Source organism: Gorilla gorilla, chromosome 2 (assembly GCF_029281585.2).
Source record: "Gorilla gorilla gorilla isolate KB3781 chromosome 2, NHGRI_mGorGor1-v2.1_pri, whole genome shotgun sequence".
Taxonomy (NCBI): Eukaryota; Metazoa; Chordata; class Mammalia; order Primates; family Hominidae; genus Gorilla; species Gorilla gorilla.
The window spans coordinates 194,793,519-194,817,401 of record NC_086017.1 but is presented as its reverse complement, the minus strand read 5'-3'; the positions used below and the strand labels follow the sequence as shown (position 1 = coordinate 194,817,401).

Sequence of the window (23,883 nt, the reverse complement as noted above, 5' to 3'; positions counted from 1 at the left end):
TTTTTTTTTTGAGACAGAGTTTCGCTCTTGTTGTCCAGGCTGGAGTGCAATGGCACAATCTCAGCTCGCGGCAACCTCCGCCTCCCGGGTTCAAGCGATTCTCCTGCCTCAGCCTCCTGGGTAGCTGTGATTACAAGTATGCGCCACCGCGCCGGGCTAATTTTTTATTTTTAGTAGAGACGGGGTTTCTCCATGTTGGTCATGCTGGTCTCGAACTCCCGATCTCAGGTGATCTGCCCGTCTTGGCCTCCCACAGTGCTCCACTAATCTTAATAAGAGTGTAGGTTAGATGGGTATGTATATCCAATTGCAAAAACACCCAACTGTACACACAAAATCTGTATTTCACTGTCTGTAAACTATACCTCACTTTAGAAAAGGACAATAAGAATATTTTTCTGATCATGTCATCCCCTGCTTGAATCCTTCAAATAGCTTTTCATAACATTTAGAACAAATTTCCATTTCTTAACATGACCTAAGAGATGTGAACTGCGCCCTGTCTCCCTCTCCATCCTTAATCTTTAAGATCCAGACAGGTTGGTTTTCTATCCCTCAAATATACTCCCAATTTTCCTTTGAGCTTTTGGAATCATGGTTCCTTCTACCTGGAATGCTCTTTTCTTAGGTTAGCTTAATCAGATTCCAGCTGAAATCTCCCCCTTATCAGGAGCCTTCCTTGACAGTGCCCCATCCAACACAGCTCTCCCTACCTTCTCCCTCCAAAGTTCCTGGAAGTGCTCAATATTACTATCTGGAAAAATAAATGAAGGATTTTTTTTTTTTTTGAAACAGTCTTGCTCTGTCACCCAAGATGGAGTGCAGTGGTGCGATCTTGGCTCACTACAAGCTCCGCCTCCCGGGTGAGGCCATTCTCCTGCCTCAGCCTCCCAAGTAGCTGGGACTACAGGCGCCCGCCCGGCTAATTTTTTTGTATTTTTAGTAAAGATGGAGTTCTACCATGTTAGCCAGGATGGTCTCGATCTCCTCAACTCATGATCTGCCTGCTCCGGCCTCCCAAAGTGCTGGGATTACAGGCATGAGCCACTGCGCCCAGCCATAAATGAAGGATTAACTAAAATATCTGCCAAAATATAAATGACCACAGGGAACATAACTACTACCTTACATTAGTTTTCATCATTAATCTATTTGTTGATATTGCTACATCTTTAAAGGCTCTTTAGCTAAATGTTTAAAAGAATGTACAAAGTTATTATACACAGACACATGCAAACAAAAAGACAGTAAGCAAGGCAATATTAATAGAATTCAAGGCAAAAAAAATAACATGATAAAGATGATGTTATTAAAGGCACAATCACAAAAATACATCTTAAACTATACATCCAACAATATAGTACCAAAATACACACACACACACAAACAGAAAAAGGAAAGTTTAAGAAATCACACATCTCTATATAAAATTTAAAAGATTAAGACAATTTATAAAAATACAGATGATAGGCCGGGCGTGGTGGCTCACGCTTGTAATCCCAGCACTTTGGGAAGTTGAGGCAGGTGACTCGCTTGAGCTCAGGAGTTCAAGACCAGCCTGGGCAACACAGTGAAACCCTGTCTCTACAAACAATACAAAAATTAGTTAGGAGTAGTGGCGAGCACCTGTACTCCCAGCTACTTGGGCAGCTGAGGTAGGAGGATTGCTTGAGCCCAGGAGATGGAGCCTGCAGTTAAGCTGAGATCGCGCCGTTGCACCTCCAGCCTGGGTGACAGAGCCAGACCCTGTCTCAAACAAAACAAACACAACAAACAAAAAAGATGATATAGATATATATTGGGTAATTAACGAGCCAGATTTAACAAATACACACAACTCTGAACCCAACAGAAAAAAATCTTTTAAAAATATCTATTGCCTGTAATCCCAGCATTTTGGGAGTCCGAGGCGGGTGGACCACTTGAGGACAGGAGTTTGAAACTAGCCTGGCCAATGTCGTAAAACCCCGTCTCTACTAAAAATACAAAAATTAGCTGGGCATAGTTGTGGATACCTGTAATCCCAGCTACTTGGGAGGCTGAGGCAGGAGAACTGCTTGAACCCAGGAAGTGGAGGTTGCAGTGAGCCGAAATCACGCCACTGCACTCCAGCCTGGGCAACAGAGTGAGACTCTGTCTCAAAAAAAAAAAAAAGCTCATAAAATGTAAATCATACAATAAGATATGAAGAAAGTCTCAATTACTGCAAAATGTAGAAATATTACAGCCACATTCTGATCTTAATAAAAATTAATATTAGCTCACCATGATATGGAAAATAAGACACTCTTCTAATAACTCATGACTCAAAGAAGAAATTAAAACTAAAGTAACAGACTATTTAAAAACTAACAATGAGAACACAGTATCTCCAAACCTACGGAAATGTGGTCAAAAGTCACCATCAGAGGAAAATGGCAAACAAGCTTTCACTGCAAATACACATACAAATCCAATCCAGCAGGGTATTAAAAGCATAATGCATCATAACTGGAAAGTTTTATTGCCAGCAACAGAAAAAGAAACAAGCAGAACGAACAAAGGCTAAATCCTAAAACCAAAGTGGGGAGATCTAGAATGAAGGGGATTTGTACTACACAAGTCTACTGTTGAAGCTTTAGGAAGCTTCTTTTTTTTTTTTGGGATGGAGTCTCACTCTGTTGCCCAAGCTGGATTGCAGTGGCGCAATATCGGCTCACTGCAACCTCTGCCTCCCAGGTTGGAGTGATTCTCCTGCCTCAGCCTCCTAAGTAGCTAGGACTGCAGGCACCCACCACCACATCTGGCTATTTTTTATTTTATTTTATTTTTTTTTTTAGTAGAGAGAGGGTTTTGCCATGTTGGCCAGGCTGGTCTTGAACTCCTGACCTCAGGTGATCCCCCTGCCTTGGCCTCAAAAAGTGCTGGGATTACAAGCATGAGCCACTACGCCTGGCCCCTTTAGGAACATTTTAATGAAACTGACTTTCAGTAATCCAAATACATATGATCCATTTCCTGAATTCTATTTTGAAAACTAAATACGGCAGCAGCTTCACCCCAACACCATCCACTCTTCCCAAAGACTGTTCAATGTACACTCTAAGAATATATATCCATTTTAATATTATACTGAGAAAATCATTAGGCATGCAGAAGCCCTACCAAAAAAATCAAAATCTATATTTCAATGTCAATTAAAATTTCTCCACCTATTTAAACATTACTCATAACACTGTCACCTCCCTTTGATACAAAGAACTGAAAAAATAAAATACACCTGATCGTCTTTCCAAAATTATGCTCATTTTATAACAGAAGCAACGAGAAGTTATTAGGTTGGTGCAAAAGTAAAAACCACAACTACTTTTGCACCAACCTCTATTAAAGGACAGACTCAGACTAAGGGAACTCTAGGAGACAGAAGATTCTGTTATGATTTTCACCAGAGTTAGTACCCACAAAAAAATGCTATGCTAATTATTCTAAGTCAGGTCTGACACACAAAACCTTTTGAATATGTTCCCATTTGCTGGCTAACGTATCACTTTTTCTTTAACTCATCTGGCATCCAAAACAAAAACAGGTCTTTTAAGTAAAAATAATCAAAATTTTATACCGGACCTGAATAGCGAGAAGCTGAGAGATCTGGTCATTAGGACTGACGTGATGTGCGACATTTCTAGTAACATGTAAAGAGCTGAGCAAAAGACAGCTGAGCTCAAAAACACTGTCTCATTATTTCAGTCTTATATATTTCCAGGTCAAAAACACCAACTTTCCTATAAATAAAACGGCTTTAAGACTACACAATTTGCTAATATGGTCAGCCCCCAGAATCCATTCTGGCCAGTACTCTGTCTACAACCTTGCAAACTAGCACACAGAAGACTGTAGGATAAAACAGCTCCTCTAAATTATCCATGCCACTGCTTCCATCCATTAATGCACCTGGAGAGCTGACTTTAGGTAACTTTTACCATTCCCTTTTTTTTTTTTGAGAGAGAAAGAGTCTTGCTGTCGCCCAGGATGGAGTGCAGTGGCGCAATCTTGGCTCACTGCAACCTCCGCCTCCCGGGTTCAAGAAATTCTCCTGTCTCAGCCTCCGAGTAGCTGGGACTACAGGCGCACGCCACCACGTCTGACTAATTTTTTTGTATTTTTAGTAGAGACGGGGTTTCACCATATTGGTCAGTCTGGTCTCGAACTCCTGACCTCAGGTGATCCACCCGCCTCGGCCTCCCAAAGTGCTGAGATTATAGGCGTGAGCCACAGCGCCCGGCCACTTTTGCCATTCCTTTACCCTACCGGTTCAACTTACTTTTTCTGGAAGAATGAGGCATGTGGGATGTTTAAGGGGTTTGAGATTTTTAAGGTAATTTTTTTAATTTTTTGAGACAGTGTCTCACTATGTCGCCCAGGCTGAAGTGCAATGGCACGATCTTGGCTCACTGCAACCTCTGCCTCCCATGTTCAAGTGATTCTCCAGCCTCAGCCTCCCAAGTAGCTGGGGTTACAGGCACACACCACCACACCCGGCTCATTTTTGTATTTTTAGTAGAGACGGGGTTTCTCCATGTTGGCCAGGCTGGTCTCAAACGCTTGACCTCAAATGATCCACCCGCCTTGGCCTCCCAAAGTGCTGGGACTACAGGTATGAGCCACCGCGGCTGGCCTGATGCAGATTGTTTCCATATCATCCGTTCTGTAGTAGTTAGGGGGAAAAAAAGCTTTCGAAGGCTGGAGTTCACTTCATGGATGAGTCGGAATTTGATTCTTGAAGGAGGAAGAGCATTTCGGTAAGCGGAGAAGGTAGAGGTGAAATATGAGCCCACTGGAAAGTAACTGTGAGATGTTCAGGCATGTGAACTTTGATGACTGCAGACATGGAGAGGTAGAACTAGTTCTAGGCAAGGGCTGTTTATCCTGCTTGTCTGAGGAGTGAGCTGTGGAGGAACCTGTTAAGTGGTTGTAATGAAAGCTGAGGGTGAGGAGAATGCAGTGGGGAGGGGCTTGAACTTTACCTGCAGTGCTTCTACTGGCGATTGTTATGTATTTTGTTTTTAAGTTTTAATTTATTTGAGAGTGTGGATATACTTTTTTAATTGAAATATAATTCACTTAACTTAAAAGGTACTGTTTTAGGCCAGGCACGGTGGCTCATGTGCCTGTAATCCCAGCACTTTGGGAGGCCAAAGCAGGAGGATTGCTTGAACCCAGGAGTTTAAGACCGGCCTGGACAACATAGGGAGACCTTGTCTCTACTGAAAAAGAAAAAGAAAAAAATTAGCTGGGCATGGTGGTGTGTACCTGTAGTCCCAGCTACTTGGTAGGCTGAGGTGGGAGGCTCGCTTGAGCCCAGGAGTTCAAGGCTGCAATGACCTACGGTTGCATCACTGCACTCCAGCCTGGGCGACAGAGACAGACCCTGTCTCAAAAAATATATATATTGACTGGCCGGGCGCGGTGGCTCAAGCCTGTAATCCCAGCACTGGGAGGCCAAGGCAGGCAGATCACGACGTCAGGAGATCGAGATCATCCTGGCTAACATGGTGAAACCCCGTCTCTAATAAAAATACAAAGCAAAAAAAATTAGCCAGGCGTGGTGGTGGGTGCCTGTAGTCCCAGCTACCCAGGAGGCTGAGGCAGGAAAAGGCGTCAACCCGGGAGGCAGAGCTTCCAGAGAGCTGAGATCGCGCCACTGCACTCCAGCCTGGGCGACAGAGCGAGACTCCTTCTCAAAAAAAAAAAAAAAAAAAAAAATATATATATATATATACACACACACACACACACGTATATATATACACACACCAGTTAAAAGGGTGCAATTCAGTGGACTTCAGTATATTCACAAAGTTGCACAACAATCACCACTATCTAATTCCATGTTTTCATCACTCCAAAAAGCAACTGCTTACCTCTTAATTGTCACTCTCAATTCTCCTCTCCCTTCATCTCCCTGGCAACTACTTTTTGTGTGGATAAACTTGCCTGTTTCTGGACATTTCGTATAAATAGAATCATACAGCACGTGGCTTTTTGTATCTGCTTTTTTTTTTTTTTTTGAGACTAAGTCTCCCTCTGTCGCCCAGGCTGGAGTGCAGTGGCACGATCTCCGCTCACTGCAACCTCCACCTCCCGGGTTCAAGCAATTCCCCTGCCTCAGCCTCCCGAGTAGCTGGGATTACAGGCCTGAGCAACAGACTGTGATTCTGTCTCAAAAAAAAAAAAAAGAAAAGAAAAGAAAAGAAAAGAAAAAGAAAAAATCTGCTTCACAAGTCTTGTTTTCTGTGAGAAAACTGCATCAACTCCCACCATCTACTGGGTATCACGACAGAAAACAGACTGAAAGCAGAGCAGGACCAAAGGCAGGGAGATAGGGAACAATCCAAGAACGTGGCAATGAACATTCAAATAAAAATCCGTAGTTGATGAGAAGAGGACAGGACCAACTATTTCTGAGAATCTATCCTAAGAAAATACAGGGTAATGTACATCATATATGGGCTACACTCAGAGATCTACAACCTAAATGTTAATTCTCCTCTTCCTATGGATTTTATAATAAAAAATAACCCACAGTAAACTATCGTGCATCCGCTGAATGAACATGAAGCATTTGAAACTGAGAAACATGTGGGGAGAACTCTGCATGCTGTATGTCAAGCTACCTATTTTTAATATCTAAAGAACTTTTGACAATCAATTAGGAAATAACAAAAGATGACAGAGAACAGGAAAAGAAATTCACAAACAGCCAATAAATGGGAAAAAAATGTTCAAACATACTAGTAATCAATAAATGAAAAAAACAAGACACCATTTTTCATCGATTAAGTTTAGTTTTGGGGCAGATGGAAATGGGGCACTTTTTTTCTAATTTGCACTCATTAGTTTCATTTCCTCACATCCCATTAAACTATTCTAATCTGGTTCCCACCTCCCACTTCCAGAACTATGGACAGGAAGACCAATGACCAAAACCAATAACTACCGTGTTGCCAAATCCAATTGACAATCTTAATGAACATCTCAGAAGCCCTTATAAAAGGACCAATTCAACATCTTCCAGAAACACCTCTTTTGGCTGCCATGATACATGCCATTTTGGTAGGAGCTTTTTCTCCTACCTCACTTGCTGTTTCCTGTGTCCTTTCCTCAACCTTCTTCCTCCACCAGACCTAGAGGTATTTGAGTGTCTGAGCCCTTTTCACTTCTCTACACTCTTTCCCCTCAGTGATCTCACACAGCACCACACCTTTGAATATCATCTACGTACTGACCACTCCCAATTTTTTTTTTTTTTTAAGAGACGGGGTCCTTCCTGCCTTGTAGCCAAGGCTGGTCTAGAATATCTGGGCTCCAGCGACCCGCCTCGGTCTCCCAAAGTGCTGGGATTTCAGGTGTGAGCACCGCGCCCAGCCACTCCCAGATTTTTATCTCTAGCTCTGGCCTCTCTCCTCCTTGAGTTCAGCCCTCTACATCCAACTGCCTCAACACACCGACTTCATAACATGCATCTAAAATTTAATACATCTAAAATAGAATTCGTTTTTCCCACCTCAAATTTCTCTCTTCCATTCTTCATCTCAGTAAACAGCACCACCACCTACTCAGTTGCTCAAAACAAAAATCAAAACAGCTAAGATTCCCACCATTCCCTCACCAATCCAAGTCTTGTTCATTCTACCTTAAAACATTTAAAAATCTGTTTATACTTCCCCATCTCCCTGCCACGGGCCTAGTCCAAGCTACTGCAAAGAGCACAGTAACTGACCTCGTAGGTTCCCCCCAGCCCTCTTCCTCTACATAGCAGTCGGATCATGCTAGTCGCCTTCTCAAAACCTTCAAAGGCTTCCCGGGAAAAACTAAACTCCTTATCAGGGCATCATCTGCCCTATCTTTTAAAGAGTATACACAAACAGGAATATACATCCAAGGGTAGTATCTCTAGACCGTAAAACTGCGGGCATTTTTCTCTGGCTTTGCTTGTATTTTTAAATTTTTCTACGCTGAATACCCTCTACTCATTAAGAAAGGAGAAATGATATTGCTGAATACTATATAATATTATACCGCATTTTTTACATGTGAGCGAGAAAAGGGAATGGAAAACGTGGGTCAACTCTGTAACTGCTGAATGCTTAGATGAAAATACTAGCGAACATCAAAGTAAAAAAAAATGATGTGTCAGGCCTGTGAGATTGCTGATGGCATTTCTCTTCCTCTGGTTTCTATTTCTTAACATAATCACATTCATGATGGAGAGAACCTCGTTGTCTTCTCCAGTCTGGCCACAGCCCTTCAAGCCAGCCTTTCCTGCAGGAGTCCTCACTTTCCGAGGCTTCCACTCCGCCCCGCACTGCCCGCAGCTCCGGCGCGTTGGCCCCGGCCCCATCCCTGGACCCCCAAAGCCTCTCTGACCCCTCCCCTCCATCCCAGGGAGGCCCGGTGGGGATGGCGACAGGTTGGAGGGGCATTCCAGGATCCTTTCGGTAAACCCACGACTTTCTGGTGCTGGGGCCAAATCTTGCCTCCAAGGCCAAGAGCTTAACATCCTAAAAGCTCCGGCCGCTGTGGCTCGGGGACCCGTATCCCCTCAGCGCAGCGCCCCGCTGAAGAGGAAGCCCCCAACTCACGTTCCAATTCCAGGCTCCCGGTTCTGCGGCTCCCCAGCCCGCACCTGGGATCCTCCCTGCCCTCCCCTCGGCCCCGGGGCCTCACCGGGTCCCGCCGCCGCGCTGCCGGCCGATGGGGGAGGGGCGCGCACGTGCCCGCGCCGCCCCCGCCCAAACAATGCCCCGGAGAGCGGGGCGCGCACCCGGCCGGTCCCTTCCTGCGCCCGCCAACACTCACCCTTTCTCCGGGTCTCCGGCTGCAGCGCAGGCCCCGCCGGCCGCCGCGAGAGAGCACGGCGAGGTGAGAGAGCCGGCGAAGCCCCGCGGAGCTGCCCCGCCACGAGGCCCCAGCGACCCCCGCAACCTGCGGAAGCACACGGCGCGGTGGAGCCCACCCGGCCCGTTCCGCCCCGCACGTCAGCAGCTGGGCGCGTCCGGGCGCGCGCGGCGGCGCGCGCGGCCTCGGGGCGGAGCTCCCAGGGATGAGGGCGGGGCGGGGCGGGGCTGGTCCGGGCTGCGACCCCGGCCCGCGAGGGCACTTCCTGGGCAGTGTGGGCGTCGATTCTTGCAAAGGCACAGTCGTCCATCACTTTCCTGCCCCAGAAGATGGCGAATTTCAACCCCAAGTTTGACAGAATATTCATTCTGCCGGCATGTATGAGCTTCCCTATTAATCACAATAGTAACTATGATGTTTGTGTGTGCCATCTTTGTGCCAACCCATGTGCTAAGTGCTGGGTATACAAAATAACAATAGTTATTGCTAGCCCATTTTACAGATGAAGAAACTGAGGCAGGGAAGGCTTGAGACTTATCTCAGTCACGCTAGCTAGTGACAATCCAAGTCCAGTTTTCCATCTAAATATCTCTTGAGGCCAACATTCTCTTTCGTTGTAACTCTACCACCCTACCCAAGACCCTGTAATCTCTCTGCCCAAGACTATGAATAGCCTCCCAACTGGTCTTCGGGGATCTTCTGTTCCCCTTCAATCCCTTCTCACTGTATAACGATATACTACTGGAGCTGAGTGGTGGGTTTAGGAAGTTCACTTTTTTTAATATACTTTACATACATGTTACCAACTTTTTAATGTATTTAATGTTTTTATCAATGCATAATAAATGTAAATGGTGTTTTGTTTTTTGTGTTTTTTTTTTTTTGAGACAGTCTCCCTGTGTTGCCAGGCTGGAGTGCAGTGGCATGATCTTGGCTCACTGCAGCCTCCGCCTCCCGGGTTCAAGCAATTCTCCTGCCTCAGCCTCCCAAGTAGCTGGGATTACAAGGCGTGCACCACCACGCCTGGCTCATTTTTGTATTTTTAGTAGAGACGGGGTTTCACCATGTTGGCCAGGCTGCTCTTAAACTCCTGACCTTAGGTGATCCACCCGCCTCAGCCTCCCAAAGTGCTGGGATTACAGGCGTGAACCACCACCCCCAGCCTAATTTTGGTTTTTTTAGACAGGTCTCACTATCACCGCAGCTAGTCTCACACTTCCGGGCTCGAGAGATCCTCCTGGCTGGGCACGGTGGCTCACGCCTGTAATCCCAGCACTTTGGGAGGCTGAGGCGGGCGGATCACCTGAGGTCAGGAGTTCAAGACCAACCTGGCCAACATGGTGAAACCCCATCTCTACTAAAAATACAAAAATTAGCCAGGCGTAGTTGGGCATGCCTGTAATCCTAACTACTTGGGAAGCTGAGGCAGGAGAATCGCTTGAACTCGGGAGGTGGAGGTTGCAGTGAGCCATTGCACTCCAGCATGGGCAACAAAAGTGAAACTCCATCTCAAAAAAAAAAAAAAAAAAAAACTAAGAAAGGCTTCCTTGAATCTTAAGCTAAGACTCAAGAGATAATAAGAACTGGGGAGATAAACATAAATTTCATGGAGAAGGGGGTGAGGTCAGAGGTCAGGATGAGTGTGTTGGTGTTCCCCTACTCTTAGGGTTTAACAGTGAGGTGGAAAGCATAGAAATACCCAGATAAGTGCCAAGAAAACTAGAAGTTGACTTCCCTTGGTGTAGCTTGGAAGGCTGTCCAAGTCTGAGAAGGCTCACACAGTAGGGCTTGGGAGCAGGCCATGGCGTTGGGAGGAGTCTGCAATAGTGCTGCTGGAGCACTGCAGCTTGCACATTTAGGTATGTCAGAATTCCAGACTTCTCTTGTTGCTCCCTGCCTGGCGTGCAGAAAGTAGCATGGTTAAGAGCCATGGACAGACCAATAGGCACTGTGCCAGGGGACAGGTTTCCTAAAACAGAGGCCCTGTGGTGGGCTGATGGCCAGGGAATGGCTACAGAATGTAGCTAAGACCCCAAGGATAGGCAGTACTGAAGATACCAGTGGAGCTGAAGCACCCTTAAGTCAGCTGGTGAGAGGAGCGGGGATGGAGGAGTGGGGATGAAAGATGAGACATCAAACTCTGAAGGTGCTAAAGCAACAGGTCATGAGCTTGCCAGCCAACCACCTCAGCAGCTGATGCCTGCAGGGCAGTGGAGACCAGAAGTCACCAGAGACACAGCAGCAGAGGCCAGTGAGAACCCAGGCTATAGCTCGCAATCCTGCACACAGATCTCCCCTCCCACCGCTGCCTTGAGGCTTCCCCTGTATCCTGTAGGCCACCTTGGGAAGTCAAGGGGGAGAAGGGTAAAGTTCTGATAAGACTGCAACTTTGAACTGTTTACCCAAATATTCACCAAAATGAAACTTTTTTTTTCTTTTGAGACTGAGTCTCGCTCTATCGCCCAGGCTGGAGTGCAGTGGTATGATCTTGGCTCACTGCAACCTCCGCCTCCTGGGTTTAAGTGATTCTCCTGCCTCACCCTCCCAAGCAGCTGGGACTACAGGCACGTGCCACCATGCCGGGCTAATTTTCTGTATTTTTAGTAGAGACGGGGTTTCACTGCGTTAGCCAGAATGGTCTCGATCTCCTCATCTCGTAATCTGCCCGCCTCAGCCTCCAAAGTGCTGGGATTACAGGCGTGAGACACTGCACCCGGCCTATTTGCCCTTTTAAAAACATCACTTGCAGCTGGGCGCAGTGGCTCGCGCCTGTAATCCCAGCATTTTGGGAGGCCAAGGTGGGTGGATCACCTGAGGTCGGGAGTTCGAAACCAGCCTGGCCAACATGGTGAAACCCCATCTCTACTAAAAAAAAAATGCAAAAATTAGCTGGGCGTGGTGACACATGTCTGTAATCCCAGCTACTCTGGAGGCTTGAACCTGGGAGGTGGAGGTTGCAGTGAGCCGAGATCATGCCACTGCTCTCCAGCCTAGGTGACAGAGTGAGACTCCGTCTCAAAAAAAAAAAAAAAAATCATTTGCCCCAATGAGTAGGTGGGGAATGACTGAAGAGGTGTGTGAACATAGAAGCAGTGAGACAGTTGGAAAGCAATTTCAGTCATCCAAGCAAAAATTGAGGGTGGCACTGGTCGTGGTGGCTCACACCTGTAATCCCAGCACTTTGGGAGACGGAGATGGGCAGATCACCTGAGGTCAAGAATTCAAGACCAGCTTGACCAATATGGTGAAATCCCGTTTCTACTAAAAATACAAAAAAATTAGCTGGTCGTGGTGGCTTGTAATCCCAGTTACTTGGGAGGCTGAGACAGGAGAATCGCTTGAGCCCAGGAGGCAGAGGTTGCAGTGAGCCAAGATCGTGCCATTGCACTCCAGTCTGGGCAATAAAAGGGAAACTCCATCTCAAAAAAAAAAAAAAAAATGAGGATGGCTTACCCTGGCAGTGGAGATGGTGGGAAGGAGATAGATACAAGAACTATGGAGAAAATACCAGAAGACTTGATGACGATGAACTGGGAGGAGACTGGGGAGAGAAGGGAAGGGGACTGGCCTCTGCTAAGTCAAAATGGCCTCTTAGATAAACTGCCCCTTCCTCCAGGCGGACTCAGCTCTGCTCTGGAGCTTGGCAAGTGTTTAGAGGCTGGTTTTAGGCTCCTGGCTAGCCAGGCTCCCTTAGGCAGCACTCACCTGCACAGCCACTGGAGGTGGGCCTGGAGGGAGAACTGGGGTTGGCTCATACGTTTCCAGCAGTGGCTGATGGTGGATGATGGTGTCATTTCCTGAAAGGAGGGAGACTGAAGGAAGAACAGATTTGAATGTTGGGGGTGGGAGAATCAAGAATTCCCTTTGGGACATTTTAAGTTTGAGGCATCCACTCGAAGACTTTTTTTTTTTTTTTTTTTTTTTTGAGACAGAGTCTCGCTCTGTTGCCGAGGCTGGAGTGCAGTGGTGCGATCTTGGCTCACTGCAACCTCTGCCTCCCGGGCTCAAGCGATTCTCATGCCTCAGCCTCCCAAGCATCTGGGATTACAGGCGTGTACTACCACACCCGGCTAATTTTCATATTTTTAGTAGAGACGGGGTTTTACCATGTTGGCCAGGCTGGTCTCGAACTCCTGACCTCAGGTGATCCACCCGCCTTGGCCTCCCAAAGTGCTGGGATTACAGGCATGAGCCACCACACGTAGCCCTGAAGATATTAAATCTGTACATAAGGCTTTGGGGCTCAGAAGAGACCTGATGGGTGGCACTGTCAACGTACTGTTGTCAACAGGTAGTTAATGAACACTGGTGAGGTTGCCATGAAAGGGTACAGTTCAGAGAGATTGCATAGTCACAGCCCACAGATGTCACATTTTGTTTTAAATGAGCCAACATTTCAAACATTGACAAATTTCACACAATACCCTGAATTTCTGCTTCTATGGAAAATCAGAAACTGTGGTAACCTGGCCATACATTGTTATTTTTTATTTTATTGTTATTTTTGGGGGGATGAAGTCTTGCTCTGTAACCCAGGCTGGAGTGCAGTGGCACGATCTCGGCTCACCGCAACCTCTGTCTCCCAGGTTCAAGCAGTTCTCCTGCTTCAGCCTCTCGAGTAGCTGGGATTACAGGCGCATGCCACCACATCCGGCTAATTTTTGTGTTTTTAGTAGAGAAGGGGTTTCGCCATGTTGGCCAGGGTGGTCTTGAACTCCTGACCTCAGGTGATCCGCCCACCTCGGCCTCCCAAAGTGCTGAGATTACAGGCGTGAGCCACCGCTCCCAGCCCATACATTGTTATAATTGGATATTAGCTATTAATAACACTACTTACCAGGCAGTGCTCCAAGCACTTCACAAATTTAATCTTTGTAACAACTTTATTATTATCATTCCTACTTTATTTTATTTTATTTTATTTTTTATTTATTTATTTTTTGAGACGGCGTCTCGCTCTGTCACCCAGGCTGGAGTACAATGGTGTGATCTCAGCTCACTGCAACCTCCGCCTCCTGGGTTCAAGCGATTCTTCTGCCTCAGCTTCCCGAGTAGCTGGGACTACAGGCGCGCGCCACCACGCCCAGCTAATTTTTAAAATATGTTTTTAATAGAGACGGGGTTTCACCATGTTGGCCAGGATGGTCTCAATCTCTTGACCTCGTGATCCGCCTGCCTCGGCCTCGGCCTCCCAAAGTGCTGAGATTACAGGCGTGAGCCTCCGCGCCCGGCCATCATTCCTATTTTAAGTAAAGAGAAAAATGAAGCATGAAAAGGTTGAGTAATTTAGCTGCGTCAGACAGCTAAGAGTGGAGCTGGGTTGTAGACCCAGGCAGTCTGCCCCCAGGGCCTGAGAGTTTAGCGGCCATACCAGGAAGCAGCTGGAAAGCTGCAGTCCTACTTAGAGAAGCCCCATTACCTTCAGGGCAAAGGTCCCATACCAAGCCCTAGTGTTTTCCTAACACCTTCCTCCATCCCAGTCTGAGCGTGAGTTTGTTTTACTCACACTGCTATTTTCTGATACCAGAGAATTATGTCTCTATACCCATGACAAGTAGAAAATGAAAAATATTCAATTAAGATACAGCTGGGAGTGGTGGTGTGTGTATGTAGTCCCAGTTACTCCGGAGGCTGGGGCAGGAAGATCGCTTGAGCCCAGGAGTTCCAGGCCACCCTGGGCAATATAGTGAGAGACCCTATCTCTCTTTTTTTTTTTTTTTTTTTTTGAGATGGAGTCTTCGCTCTGTCGCCCAGGCTGGAGTGCGGTGGTGCCATCTCGGCTCACTGCGAGCTCCACCTCCCGGGTTCACGCCATTCTCCTGCCTCAGCCTCCTCAGTAGCTGGGACTACAGGCGCCTGCCACCACACCCGGCTAATTTTTTTTGTATTTTTTAGTAGAGACAGGTTTCACTGTGTTAGCCAGGATGGTCTCAATCTCCTGACCTCGTGATCTGCCCACCTTGGCCTCCCAAAGTGCTGAAAATCAGTGCTCACTGCAGCCTCAACGTCCCGGACTCAAGCAATGCTCCCACCTCAGCCTCCGGAGTAGCTAGGATTGATTGCCAGGGTGGTCTTGAACTCCTGGGCTCAAGCAGTCCTCCCGCCTCGACCTCCCAGAGTATTGGGATTACAGGCATGAGCCAGTGCACCTGGCTGATTGTCTTACAGACTTTTTTTTTTTTTTTTGTAAGAAACAGAGCTCTTGCCATGTAACGGAGGCTAGAATCGAACTCCTGAGCCCAGGAGATCCTCCATGTCTCAGCCTCCTGCATAGCTGAGACTACAGGTCCTTGCCATCGTGCCCAGCTTCTCTTGTAGACTCTTAACTGGGAAAGGAGAATGGGTGGTTCCAATTGCTCACCAGTCTGTTAGCAAATGGTGAGAGTGGGGTGGGGAGAGTGAATGTTTTTATTTATTTATTATTTATTTATTTATTTATTTTTGAGATAGAGTCTCACTTTGTCACCCAGGCTGGAGTGCAGTGGCACGATCTCGGCTCACTGCAAGCTCCACCTCCCGGGTTCACGCCATTCTCCTGCCTCAGCCTCCCGAGTAGCTGAGACTACAGGCACCCGCCACCATGCCCGGCTAATTTTTTGCATTTTTTAGTAGAGATGGGGTTTCACTATGTTAGCCAGGATGGTCTCCATCTCCTGACCTTGTGATCCGCCCGCCTCAGCCTCCCAAAGTGCTGGGATTACAGGCGTGCATCACCATGCCCTGCTAATTTTTGTCTTTTTCGTAGAGACAGGGTTTCAACATGTTGGCCAGGCTGGTCCCAAACTCCTAACCTCAGGTGATCTGTCTGCCTCGGCCTCCCAAAGTGCTAGGATTACAGGCTTGAGCCACCGCATCCAGTGGAAAAGTAACTGTTATTAAATTTAGTACAGAAGGTTCCAGGAATGCTGACGCTGACCCTGGAAAAGAAGTCCGGTGGCTGGGAGTCCTCCTGCTGGGAGCTGCTGCCCAACAGATTGAGGGGCTCAACGTGGGGGGAAGAGGGCATCAGAGGAACTAGGAAAGCTTGAGAAGGATGGTGGATCCAAAGCTCTGCGTGACAGTGGGAGGGGGAGGCTGGCTCAGTTGGAAAATTGTTGCTAGACTCTGACCCAGAAGTACCCGGTGTCCCAGCCTCCTTCCTGGGAAGACCAACGTCCCTTTCTAAGTTTAACAGGAATGGGACCCCCGGGAACGCTTAAGGTGCTGAAATACCCCCACCTGAATGCAGATACTAATTAGACTTGTAAAATGAGAACTCCACTTCTTAATACCCCCAATAAAACTGTTGTCTGGGCTTGGTGGCTCACGCCTGTAATCCCAACACTTTGGGAGGCTGAGATGGGCAGATCACGAGGTCAGGAGTTTGAGACCAGCCTGGCCAAAAGGGTGCAACCCTGTCTCTACTAAAAATACAAAAATTAGCCGGGCATGGTGGTGGGCGCCCTATAATCCCAGCTACTCAGGAGGCTGAGGCAGGAGAATCGCTTGAACCCGGGAGGCGGAGGTTGCAGTGAGCTGAGATTATGCCATTGCACTCGAACCTGGGCAACACAGCGAGACTCCATCTCAAAAAAAAAACAAAAAACTGTTAAAAGTTAGTGCCTAGGAATTACAATCAGGCTGTTAAAAATAAATGATTGTGCCCAACTAGGCCCAAATGAGAAACCAAATGTCTAGTTGGCCTATTAAGATTTTGGCAAAACCATATCCCACCCTTGTAGATGGACCCTATCATAACCCAAAAGAGCCATGCAATGTGCTTCTCCTATGCTATATACTGAATGTTTGTGCCCTCCAAAATTCCTATGTTGAAACCTAATCCCCAATGTGACAGTATTTGCAAGTGGGGCCTCTGGGTGGTGATTAAGGTCTTCAGGGTGGAGTGCCCTTTCTAAATTTTTTGTTTTTTTTGTTGTTGTTGTTGAGACAGAGTCTTGCTCTGTTGCCTAGGCTGGAGTGCAGTGGCATGATCTCAGCTGACTGCAACCTCCATCTCCCGGGCTCAAGTGATTTCCGGCTAATTTCTGTATTTTTAGTAGAGACGGGGCTTCACCATGTTGGCTGGGCCGGTCTCCAGCTCCTGACCTCAGGTGATCCGTCCACTTCGGCATCCCAAAGTGCTAGGATTACAGGCGTGAGGCACTGTGCCTGGCCACCCTTTTAAATTAAAAAAAAATTTTTTTTTTTAAATTTGAGATGGAGTCTCACTCCGTCGCTCAGGCTGGAGTGCAGTGGCACAATCTCGGCTCACTGCAACCTCCACCTCCTGAGTTCAAGTGATTCTCCTGCCTCAGCCTCCCAAGTAGCTGGGATTACAGACACACGGCACCATGCTTGGCTGACTTTTTTTTGTATTTTTAGTAGAGATAGGGTTTCACCATGTTGGCCAGGTTGGTCTCGAACTCCTGACCTTAGGACATTAGGAGATCTGTCTGCCTTGGCCTCCCAAAGTGCTGGGGTTACAGGCATGAGCCACCTTGCTCAGCTTTAATTTTTTTTTTTTTTTTGAGACAGAGTTTCCCTCTTGTTGCCCAGGCTGGAGTGCAGTGGTGTGACCTCGGCTCAATGCAACCTCCGCCTTCCGGGTTCAAGCAATTCTCCTGCCTCAGCCTCCCGAGTAGCTGGGATTACAGGCATGTGCCACCATGCCTGGCTAATTGTGTGTTTTTTGGTAGAGATGGGGTTTCTCCATGTTGGTCAGGCTGGTCTCGAACTCCCAACCTCAGGTGATCCGCCCACCTCAGCCTCCCAAAGTGCTGGGATTACAGGGGTGAGCCACCACACTCAGCCTGCCTTAATTTTTTTTACTGTAGGTCTTGCTTTGTTGCCCAGGCTGGCATGCAGTGGTGCAATCATGGCTCACTGCAACCTCGACCTCCTTGACTCAAGCGATCCTCCCCCTCAGCCTCCCAAGTAGCTGGGACCACAAGTGTGCAACACCATGCCTAACTAATTTTTAAAAATTTTTTGGTAGAGGCGAGGTCTCACTATGTTACCCAGGCTGGTCTCAAACTCCTGGCTTCAAGTGATCCTCCTACCTCAGCCTCCCAAAGTGCTGGGATTACAGGCATAAGCTAGCATGGCTGGCCTAATGCCCTTATTTAAAAGGTCCCAGAGTACCCCCTTACTCCTTCTGCCAGGTGCGGACACAGCAAGAAAATGGCTGTCTGTGAATTAGGAGAAGGGCCCTCACCAGACACTGAATCTGCTGGTGCCTTGATATTGGACTTCCCAGCCTCCAAAACTGTGAGAAATTTCTGTTGTTTATAAGCCACTCAGTCTAGGGTTTTTGGTTGTAGAAGCCCAAATGGACTAAGACATCCTCCATGTGGATTGTGTAGTATCCACAGAATACAAAAACTGGGGGCAGGGCATGTTATTATTTATTTTAAAAAAAATGGATATTTATCCCAGAAGGAATCTTTCTATAGCTAGAACTAGTTGGTTTCTCTGCATTTGTTTTACATAAAAACAGAGCCGCTAGATGTCAAGAATGTCATTTATTGCTGATAGGAATATACAAGGGTACAGCCACTTTGGAAAACAGCTTGGCAGTTTCTCAAAATGTTAAACATGTAGTTACCATGTGACTCAGCAGTTTCATGCCTATGTAAACATCCAAGAGAAATGAAAGCATATGTCCACACAGTTTGTACACAAATGTTCATAGCAAAAACTTGTATCTCAATGGAGTTGTTAAAAAAAAAAAAAAGAATGCCGGCCAGGCATGGTGGCTCACGCATGTAATCCCAGCACTTTGGGAGGCCAAGGCGGGCAGATCACAAGGTCAGCAGATCGAGACCATCCTGGCTAACACGGTGAAATCCTGTCTCTACTGAAAATACAAAAAAATTAGCTGGGTGTGGTGGGGGGCGCCTGTAGTCCCAGCTACTTGGGAGGCTGAGGCAGGAGAATGGCGTGAACCCGGGAAGCGGAGCTTGCAGTGAGCCGAGATTGCACCACTGCACTCCAGCCGGAGCGACAGAGCAAGATTCCGTCTCAAAAAAGAAAGAAAGAAAGAAAGAAAGAAGTCTGGGCTCTTTGGCTCATGGCTGTAATCCCAGCACTTTGGGAGGCCGAGGCAGGCAGGTCACCTGAGGTTGGGAGTTCGAGACCAGCCTGACCAACATGGAGAAACCCCATCTCTACTAAAAATACAAAACAAGCTGGGTGTGGTGGCACATGCCTGTAATCCCAGCTACTTGGGAGGCTGAGGCAGGAGAATCACTTGAACCGGGGATGTGGAGGCTGCAGTAAGCCAAGATCGTGCCATTGCACCGTAGCCTGGGCAATAAGAGCTAAACTCTATCTCAAAAACAAATAAAAAAAGAAGCCTGTGGACATGGACTAAAAAATGTCTGAAAATTACTTCTAAATGTAAGGTAAAATAGGAAATTTTAGCTGTAATAGCATGTCTCTTATGAGTTGGTTCTGGTGGAATATGGACGATGTAAAAACAGGGAGTGTACAAAAATGGCTTTACTTAAACATTTGGGTCAAGTCTTTAAAGACTGAAGACTTCTGATTTTAATTTGGTTACAATTATTTACATCTTTAATCAGTTTTTAAGTGTCCAGTTAATATAATACTGAGATATATTCATTTATTATTGTATTAGTATTATATTAGTATTAGTTTTCACACTGCTAATAAAGACATACCTGAGACTGGGTAATTTACAAAAGAAAGTTTATTGGACTTACAGTTCCACGTGGCTGGGGAGGCCTTACAATCATGGCGGAAGGTAAAAGGCATGTCTTACATAGCGGGAGACAAGAGAGCTTGTGCAGGGAAACTCCCGTTTTTTTAAAACCATCAGATCTCATGAGACTTATTCATTCTCATGAGACCAACATGGGAAAGACCCGCCCCCATAATTCAATTACCTCCCACCAGGTTCCTCCCACGACACATGGAAATTGTGGGAGTTACAATTCAAGATGAGATTTGGGTGGGGACAAAACAAAACCATATCAATTATTTTACATTGGACTTCAGCTCTGTTTTGTGAAAGATACTGACACTATTGCTGAGTTTGTTTGTTGGCAGAAGTTTTAATATCCTTGGTGGTATTTACTTGTGTTACCCTATGATAACTTTCATCATAATCTTTTCTTATTTTATGGCCTAGATAGGCCATAAATTCCCCAGTCAAGGGGTATAGTCCTGACTGCAAATAGCCCTGATTCCCAATATGAGAAGAGTTTCGTGGCCTAGACTTGAGTGTGTCCAAAACAAATAATGTTGCATTTATCAGGTTTCATGAATTCATTACTGCCCAGAGTACAATTCTGTTGCCCCTGTTCCTAGAAGTCTTACTCTATCTTCACAATTGGCCACCCAATGGCAGATTTGTGGGATGTTGCTGCATAATCATAGCTCAGATTCCTCCAATGCCAACAAACAAAGGATTTTGGTTGGGAAGAACACTCTTCCATAACTTGACTTTGGCAGGGAGATACACTTCATGTATGATGACTTTTATATCTACAAACATCTCCAAAATCCTTTTTTGTATGACCATTATGTTCCTCCTTCTCTGCTTTATTCATATGTTCAGAATAAACTCATCTAGATTTGGTGTTCCCCAACTGAGCAGCAGATAATGTCAGAACAGTCATTGTTGGGGCTCAAAGTGCCAAAATATGGCACTTTGACATGCTGAACTGAAGAAGAAGCCTCAAGGTCTCTGTCTCTCAATCCTTTGTCTCTCCCAAAGCACAGGATGAAGTTGTTCTCTGAAGTTCCCTTATCTACCTAAAGTCTGGACCCACCAAAGATGAAAACAATTACCGCTCGTCCCTTCCCCGAGTTTTCATTAAGTGAACTCATATTGCAGGAAGAAAGACTGAAGTCTGTTAACGCACTGAACAGACTTTTGTCACAAACCATTGTCTACTCTGCAGGCCCAACAGACTTTTGTCCCAGGCCATTCAAAGTTCTACAAACCCATTGAATTCCCTTAAAAATCATTTACTGCTCACACCTGTAATCCCAGCACTTTGGGAGGCCAAGGCAGGTGGATCACGAGGTCAGGAGTTCGAGACCAGCCTGGCAAATATGGTGAAGCCCCATCTCTACTAAAACCCTATCTCTACAAAAATTAGCCAGGCATGGTGGTGCATGCCTGTAATCCCAGCTACTTGGGAGGCTGAGACAGAAGAATCGCTTGAACCCAGGAGGCTGAGGTTGCAGTGAGCCAAGATCGTGCCACTGCACTCCAGCCTGGGCGACAGAAAGAGACTCCGTCTCAAAAAAAAAAAAAAAAATATCATTTACTACCTCCCTGAAATCACCCACACTTCCTATCTCCCTTTCCCCTAAGAAGGGTGTATGACATTCTCTACCCCATTGCATAGTGGGGTAATTACGTTGTGATTCTTCCCTGTGCACATTAATAAATGTGTATGCCTTTTCTCCTATTAATCTCCCTTTTGTTTTCCCTTGGACCCTACATCATAAATGTGCCTGAAGAACTGTTCTCGTTATACAAAAACAAAAACAAAAAGAGAAGAAACTATCAGGGAATTTTCCTTGCTGCTTTGTGTTCTATTTGCTATAGATAAGACCACATAGAGAATTTGGGTAGCCAGAGTTTATATATTGAATGAGTCTGAGTTTTTGTGACCCAAAATGCAGGCAGTCTGTTTTAAAGGAAAAAATCTTAATATTGATTGATATGATAATCTGATAGCTGGGAAAGCTCATATGATTTTTCTGACTCTTAATTTATACTCCTTGTACAATGTTGATATCTATATTTTGTATAGGAGATTTATATGAGCTGGGCATTGTGGCTCATGCCTGTAATCCCAGCACTTTGGGAGGCCAAGGCAGAAGGATCACTTGAAGTCAGGAGTTTGAGAGCAGCCTGGGCAACATAGCAAGACCCCCTGTATCTACAAAAAATTTAAAAATTAGCTAGGTGTGGTGGCATGAATCTGTAGTCCTATAGCTACTAGGGATGCTAAGGTAGGAGAATCACCTGAGTCCAGGAAATTGAGGCTGCCATGAGCCATGATTGTGCCACTGCAGTTCAATCTGGGTGACATAGTGAGATCCTGTCTCAAAAAAAAAAAGATCCTAACATAATTAGGAGGAAACTATCCTTTCTGTCTCCATTATCAGTTAATAAATAGCAGAGAAGCAGAAGGCAGGTATAGTCCATTTCCCTCCACATTCCATTAAGACAGCAGGTTATTTTTGTTTGTTTGTTTGTTTTGAGACAGAGTCTCACTCTGTCGCCCAGGCTGGAGTGCAGTGGCTCGATCTTGGCTCACTGCAACCTCCACCTCCTGGGTTCAAGTGATTCTCCTGCCTCAGCCTCCCAAGTAGCTGGGACTACAGGCACGCGCCACCATGCCCAGCTAATTTTTGTATTTTTAGTAGAGATGGGGTTTCACCATGTTGGCCAGGATGGTCTCAATCCCTTGACCTCGTGATCCTCCCGCCTCGGCCTCCCAAACTGCTGGGAATACAGGCGTGAGCCACTGTGCCCAGCCAGGTCATTTTTTTTAAAACAGAAAATTTAAACTATAATACAAGTGGCTGGGTGCGGTGTCTCACACCTGTAATCCCAGCACTTTGGGAGGCCGAGGCGGGAGGATCACGAGGTCAGGAGATCGAGACCATCCTGGCTAACACGGTGAAACCCTGTCTCTACTAAAAATATAAAAAGAAAAATTAGCTGGGCGTGGTGGTGGGTGCCTGTAGTCCCAGCTACTCAGGAGGCTGGGGCAGGAGAATGGCGTGAACCCAGGAGGCGGAGCTTGTAGTGAGCCGAGATCGCGCCACTGCATTCCAGCCTGGGCGACAGAGTGAGACTCTGACTCAAAAAAACAAACAAACAAAAAAAACCAAGAGGCTCCTATTTATCCATTGTCCAAGGTTTCTCAAATATGATCCAATGAATACTTTTAATTCTTTCAATTCCTTCCCTGCCTTTGCACTTTGCATTTTTGTCCTGGGCCAGCTGCATGAAGTTATGTGCTGCTCTTGTGTGTGAGAACTATGTTCACCCTTCAGTATACACTGCATAATCTCATCTCCTTACAAGAAGCCTGTAAGGTAAGTATTATGGTTACATTTCCTAGAACCAAAAGAGTGAGACTGAGAGAGGTAAATGGCTCTACAGCGGAGAACTGGTTGGAATCAGGTCTGATGAAGCCCATGCATTTTACAGATGTCTACAGAGGTATTAAGTCAAATGAAAATACCTTTAACATTAAAAACCACTCTAGGGGCTGGGCACAGTGGCTCACACTTGTAATCCCAGCACTTTGGGAGGCTGAAGCGGGCAGATCACTGGAGCCCGGGAGTTTGAGACCAGCCTGGACAACATGGCGAGACCACATCTCTACAAAAAAAATAAATAAATAAAAATAAAGGCCAGGCGTGGCGGCGCTCACCTGTAGTCCCAAGTACTTGTGTGGCTGAGGTGGGAGGATTGCTTGAGCCTGGCAAGTTGAGGCTGCAGTGAGCCATGATCGTACCACGGCACTCCAGCCTGGGTGACAGGAGTGAGACCTTGTCTCAAAAATAATAACAACAAGATGAAAACCCTAATTGCCATTTTATTTTGATGGCAAAACTCTAAAACTAAGCATAAAATCGAAGCATATTATATGCTTCTATAATGTTTTTATGTATTTTCAAAAATATACTTTTGCCAATGCAAATTCAGACATTGCCTCTCCAGTAAATAATAACCCTAGGCTGGATGTGGGGTCTCATGTCTGTAATCCCAGTGCTTTGGGAGGCAGAAGCATCACTTAAGGCCAGGAGTTGGAGACCAGCCTGGGCAATATAAGCTTGTCTCTACAAAAAATAATTAGCCAGGCGTGGTGGCACACACCTGCAATTCCAGCTACTTGGGACCCCAAGAATTCAGGCTACAGTTAGCAATGATGGTGCCACCACACTCCAGCCCATGGATGACACAGTGAGACCGTGTCTCAAAAAAAAAAAAAAAAAAAGATAACTCTATGCTTTTTAAAAAATTTTCTT

General features: G+C 46.2%; 1 protein-coding gene across 12 annotated transcripts in view; it reads right to left on the bottom strand.

Moving 5' to 3' along the window:
* Window positions 1-9,078, bottom strand: part of YEATS2 (YEATS domain containing 2) — a 132,102-nt gene extending 123,024 nt beyond the window's left edge. For 3 of the 12 annotated variants that reach the window (XM_055381973.2, XM_031009022.3, XM_031009023.3), the window contains exon 1: window positions 8,839-9,069. The gene's annotated coding sequence lies outside the window, so the exon portion shown is untranslated. Of the gene's footprint in view, window positions 1-7,112; window positions 7,414-8,621; window positions 8,746-8,838 lie in introns of those variants that run through there. The other 9 variants (XM_063704422.1, XM_055381970.2, XM_055381972.2 and 6 more) reach the window with 6 other exon arrangements.
* Window positions 9,079-23,883: the final 14,805 nt, after the last annotated feature.